At 40.6% G+C, this 6,000-nt stretch overlaps 1 protein-coding gene across 1 annotated transcript in view; it reads left to right on the top strand.

Moving 5' to 3' along the window:
- Positions 1-2,959: 2,959 nt before the first annotated feature.
- The window catches only part of LOC120542388 (F-BAR and double SH3 domains protein 1-like), a 39,437-nt gene continuing 36,396 nt past the window's right edge, over positions 2,960-6,000 (top strand). The window contains exons 1-2 of the mRNA XM_039774825.1: positions 2,960-3,101; positions 5,682-5,777. The gene's annotated coding sequence lies outside the window, so the exon portion shown is untranslated. The remainder of the gene's footprint in view (positions 3,102-5,681; positions 5,778-6,000) is intronic.

Raw genomic sequence — 6,000 nt, 5'->3', positions numbered from 1 at the left:
AGTCAGGGAGCTGACCAAGAACCCAATGGTCACTCTAACAGAGCTTCATATGTCCTCTGCTGAGGTGGCAGAACCTGTTGGAAGGATGACCATTTCCACAGCACTCATCATTCAGAGGTTTATTGGCGGAGTGGCTAACTCTCATTAGGAGCTGCAAAATGGCATTTTAAAGATTTAGTGGTCTCTCTAACAAAGCTTGTGAAGTCCTCTGCTGAGACAAGGAGACCTGCTGTCAAGACCATCACCTTAGCAGCGCTCCGTCAATTAGGTGTTTATATTAGAGTGGTTAGACAGAAGCCACTCTTGAGTAAAAGGCATATGGCAGTTTAAAGAACATTGAGTGCTTGATGAAAAAGATTCTTGTAAACTCTTTGGCCAGATTGTCAAGTACTGTGTCTGGTGAATAGCAGGCTTTGCTAATCGCCTGCCTAATACTACCCCTGTGCTACGGGGGTGCACTTCTCCGTGGCAGGGACAGGAGGAATGGTCAGAATTAAGAGAAGGGTGAGTGCAACCCAACACAGGGATGAACTTTAAGAAAACCTTCTCCGTACTGCACAACATCTCAGTTAAGTTGATGGTTCACCCTGAAGCACACTGTCAAGACAATGCTGGAGTGGTTTTGGGACAAGTCTCCGAGTGTCCTTGAGTGGCCGGCCGGCCAAAGCCCAGACTTGAATGTGTGAGGAGAGACCTGAAGATGGCCGTTTACAGACACTTGAGTAATTGAGTGGTCTGCCAGTAAGAACTAGGATCAGCTCCTCAAATCCAGGGGTGTAAAGTTTGTAGAAACCTACCAAGAAGAATTGCAGCTGGAATTGCTGCCTAAGGGGCTTCTACTAAAGTACTGAGTTAAGAAACTAACTAAATACTTCTATGAATGAGAGATTTCAGTTTTTGATTTTTTTATTTTTTTTTTTACTAAATAAATGTGCACATTTTTCTGAAGGCATCACTATTTCACTTTGTCATTATGGGTTATTCAGTGTAGACGGATGAGCAGAAATGGCAAAATTATCGATTTAAAGTTACATTTACAGCACAACAAAATGTGCAGAAAGTGAAGGGGTCTGAATACGTTCTGAATCCACTGTGTATTTAGCAATGTCTTGTTGAGAAATTCTCACCACAAGAAGGATGATGTTATTTCCTGTAATTTACTGGTTTCCTCTTCATCTTTAAAAAAGAAGAGAAAAAAATGTGTACCCTGATCAACACTCGCTCTACAGATGGGCCGCTTACAGAATGACATCAATCATTCACTTAAAAATGACACTGAAGGAGACCACTTTAGAACTGTAGAGCAGTAGTTTATGAATATATAAAGTGTGGCAACGGTATTTATTTTAAATAAGATTATTATATTTGGTCTCTAACCACGCACTTATTTTAAATTTATTTTTTTATGCTTTCTCCTATTTCGCCTAAAGAGCAAAGAAACCTAAGTATGCACTTAACACCCAACGTGCAAAATGTCACTTATTTATTAGTCTCCTCATGGGGCCAGACGTGAATCTCAAACAAGAAAACACATCTGGGGACAACCTGTTAAAAAGCACGTGGGGCATAGCGGCGAAATCCTGCCCTGCAAAGGCTCCACCCACTTGGGGGCTCTTCCTAAAACGCCTGCCCCCCGCAATTTCTCCAGGGTGTGCTTCAGAGCCCTGCATGCCCGCACTGCCAGGCTGAAGAGCAGCTTTTACCCCAAAGCAATCAGCCATCACTGCCCCATCCTGTAACAGAGACCACCACTGATTGAAGTGAACATCTGCATCAACCACACATAGTCGCACACTTATAACATGGCCCCTGTGGAACTCGTGGCCATTACATTGACTGTAATCTTCACTGTGACTTCATTTGTTATTTCTCTATTTATGTTACATGCTTACTTGGACTCTGTGTATATTCAGACCTGTTAATAGTAACTGCGCTTCTCACAATTTAATGTTTACTTACTTTATTATCTACTCTTATATAAAGCACCTATAGGCTTGTTCCAAACGATATTTCAATACCGTATACACTTGCATTTAACTTCTTCCGCGGCTAAGTTGGGGCCTGATTTTACTTTATAATTTCCGGTATTTTATAATGTCGGTCATATAAGTCGAATGCAGAAAACTCCCGCTGTTGGTCCAAGAGATTATGATATGCTAACACCCACCTGAGAGAGTAACCACCGAGCACACGGCCTTTTTTTTCGATATACTTTGCCCACGTGACCACACGGTGATACCCGCACTATTCCAAAGCAACATTTGCACTGTTTTGGGTTTGTTGTAAAGTTAGTTTTCTTGGTTGTTTAAGTTTAGTTTTTGTATAAATTAAGGATTTTTTAAACTTTCATTTTTTTCGTTGTGCTTAAAACTGGCGTTTATGGCGAGTGGTTCGTAAGGATCTTGTATGAACTCTTGCAACGTTAGTTTTCTCTGTTGTTCAAAGTCTTCTCAGTGTTTTTACATTTAGTTTACTATCACACTGTGCATTCTATGGTATAATTCATTATTTTTGTGCTTAAAAGTCTTAAAAAAAATTTACATACAGTTTGTACGGTCTGGAACGGATTAATCGTGTTTACATACAATCTCATTGGGAAATTACGTTCGGGTCGCGTCCAGAGTTTTGGAATGAATTTTGGTCAAAGTATAAGCTTTTATAAGCACTTAAATTTACAGAGTAAAGAGAGTGGGACAAATTCAAGAAACGGGCCTCGGTGGAAACTGTAAATTGGCTGGGTGTGGATGTGTGTGTCCTGAAAGGGTGGTGCCACTCCTGCATCCAGTGGTACTTCCAAGTAATAAATCTCTGGATTGATTTTTATTTTATATTTTCAGAGGACTGCCGGTGTGATTTTTTTTTTTTTTAGCATGCATAGTACAGAATTGAGCACAGTGTCATCTTTTAGTGCTTTATTTATTTATTAGACTCTCTGTCCTTCAGCTGTTTTGATCAATTGTCACTATTTATGTTTCTAGGCTCTGGACGGTGACCTGTTTGATCGACTGAGGGATCATTTCACTTTGCTGAGCCAGACAGAGCTAGACAGCTGTCAAGCAACGCAGACCTTCTTCTGCAAGATCTTAAATAACTCCAATCAGGTATCAGATAAGTGAACAAATACAACATACGTGCCGACTTTAAGTTCCACTTGTGTCGAGCACTCGGTCGGGCTAAATGCTAATGCGGCTCATTTTGATTTTCATTGCCAGTATACTGTAGTTGTTTTATCTGAAACATTTTGATAGATAGATAGACAGAGAGATACTTTATTAATCCCAAGGGGAAACTCACACACTCCAGCAGCAGCATAGTGATACAAAGAAACAATATTAAATTAAAGAGTGATAACAATGAAGGTATAACAGACAATAACTTTGAATAATGTTAACGTTTACGGGTGGAATTGAAGAGTCGCAAAGTGTGAGGGAGGAACAAACGATCTCATTTCTAAACCTCAGTACCATTGCAAAGTACATTTTGAGAAATAAATAACACGTGTAAATAGTTCTAAACGGTATTTGACGTATGTGAATTCTTTTCCTGCCTTCTTATTATTAATCATTTATTATTATTTCTTTTTAATTTTGTTTGTATTAATTGTTATTAATAATGTATTATTATTTATGAGGTGGCTCTGTGGCTAAGGATCTGTGCTGGTATCTGGAAGGTTACCAGTTCAAATCCAATTACTGCTAGAAGGGATCCTACTCCATTGGGCCCTTGAGAAAGTCCTTTAAAAGATTGCTCTGGAGGGGCAGTGTACAACTCTGACCCCAACCCCTAAAGGTCATGCGAAAAGATACTTGGGGATTAATAAAGCGTATCAAATACCAAAAAAAAAGAACAAATTTATTTAGCGCATGCCTTTATCCAAGGTGATTTACAAACAAAGTTATATACATTACAACCAACCCAAACCCCCACGAAGTTGCGGCTCAGAGTTCACGGCCTCAGTCGTTTGCGGATTTTTCCTTCGAACCTGACTAATAATTGTTAGAGGAAACCACAAATATCCTCCGCAATTTTTTCTGGCTTTTTTCATGGCAATACTGTACTATAGAGAGAACAGGAAGCAACCGTAAAGGAAAACGCGGCTTGGGATGGTGAAAGTATTGACTGCTGCCCTGTGACGCATCTCCAGCTGAGTGTTCTTGTGTTTTCCTTTTGTTCTTCTTAACCCTTAAACCGCCGGAACCGGCTATAGTCGGCTCCCAATGCAATTTCCCAGCATGCCGGAGCCGAGCATATTCGGCGACGTACATTCATTAAACGCCGCAATCAGCTATAGTTGGTTCCCAGTGCAATTTACCAACACGCCGGGTGCCGTGTTGAGCAGCCAGCTCATGAACTTCTGGCGCCCCCTGCAGCACTGCAGCGTCACTGTCCCTGGGATTCAGCCGCTGCACTACACCAGCCTGTTGGCATCTGTGGGCAGCCAGTTCAAGCGCAGTTGGCTCGGTGATTTACTGAATTTCATCAGTGGTGTCACTTGCACCTTGTACATATTGTTCCAATAGTTTTTAAAATGGTTTTTACAGTTTATTGGCAGTGTGTAAAATGACCAGCGTTGCAGTAATTGTGATACTCTTTGCATGAAAAACAAAAATACGTGTTCCATTAAAATTTCACTTTTTCTTTGTGAATTGTGATGTTTACTTAAAAAGTGCAGCAAAAAAGTATTTGGCGTCCAGGGATGCATTAAGTATGTGGCAGTTTAAGGGTTAAAGCCCCAAGATGCCCCTGAAGCGCCCTGCACCTCCTAAGACTTCTGGCAATGAAAACGCGCTTGCGTGAATTCCAGTGGGTATAGTGAGCAGTAACATCGGTATTTTACATTCTAGCACTGCGGGAGACACAACGGTACAGCTCTGTACAGTAGACGGGTTTACCTTTACATTCTTTTTGTTTAGTTTGAAATGAAGTTAAAGTGTTTTGGGTTTCAACGATAAAAATAGGCTTTTTTTTTTTTTTTTAAAAACCACATCCAAAATTTGCGGTTTTTCACAATTTGCGGGTGGTCTAGGAACGTAACAACCCCTGCAAATTTCGGGGGTGTACTGTACATGCAAGAATGAAGGGACAAGCATCAAAAGCAACAGAAAACAAGATTTACTGTAAAATGAGCACAAGGGGATAAGAACAACTACATTATTATACCTAACTAAAAAGATTACAATATACAAGCTTTTGAGGCAACTCGCGCCCCTTCTTCAGGCAAGAACTTCATATCATGTCTAGTAAAGATTGAAAATTTCAAAGAAATAAATGTAAAAATACCAGGGTGTTGTACCGTATTAGCCAATATGGATGTAATGAGAAGTCCCTCAAGATGCCACCTTTTATTGGCCAACTGAACCGATTACAACATGCAGGCTTTTCAAGGCCTGAGTTGCCTCCATAGCCTGCATGTTGTAATCTTTTTAGTTGGCCAATTAAAGGTGACATCTTCAGGGACTTCTCACTGCATTCATAATGGTTGACACGTACAACAGCCTAGTACTGTAATTATACCTGAAGCTAGAATATTACAAAAGTCCGCATGTCATTTCAGCAGCAAGCCACCCTGTTGGAGAAAAACTGAGCAGCTCCAAAATATGTAATTAAAAAAGGTGTGTTTAGGCGTCTCTTAAAAACGCAAGTAGACTGGGTGATAAAATGATCAATTATTCTTTATGCAGGTATCCAGAGAGCAAAACCTTCAAATCTTCCTGCAGGATAATCCTACATTTTTCAAAGCTCCAGCCTTCACTTTCCAGGCAGCGCCAAATGATAAGGTATTGTGGGTATTTTGCTGTAGCAGAGTGCCAGTTTTTGATGCTATTCAGGATGTCAGAATAAAAACAATGTGGGGAATGTTCTTCGATATGAAGAGAGGACAAAACAAGAGTGCAGAATAGCAGCCCACCTTGGGTGGAATGGAAGCTTATCAGACACGAGCGCAGGCGCACACAGAGACCCCAACTGTGCTCATTCAGAATTCCCTAACATTGACGTCTC

Source organism: Polypterus senegalus, chromosome 13 (assembly GCF_016835505.1).
Source record: "Polypterus senegalus isolate Bchr_013 chromosome 13, ASM1683550v1, whole genome shotgun sequence".
Taxonomy (NCBI): Eukaryota; Metazoa; Chordata; class Cladistia; order Polypteriformes; family Polypteridae; genus Polypterus; species Polypterus senegalus.
Note: the sequence above shows the minus strand (reverse complement) of the source record. Positions and strands in the feature narration are given on the sequence as shown.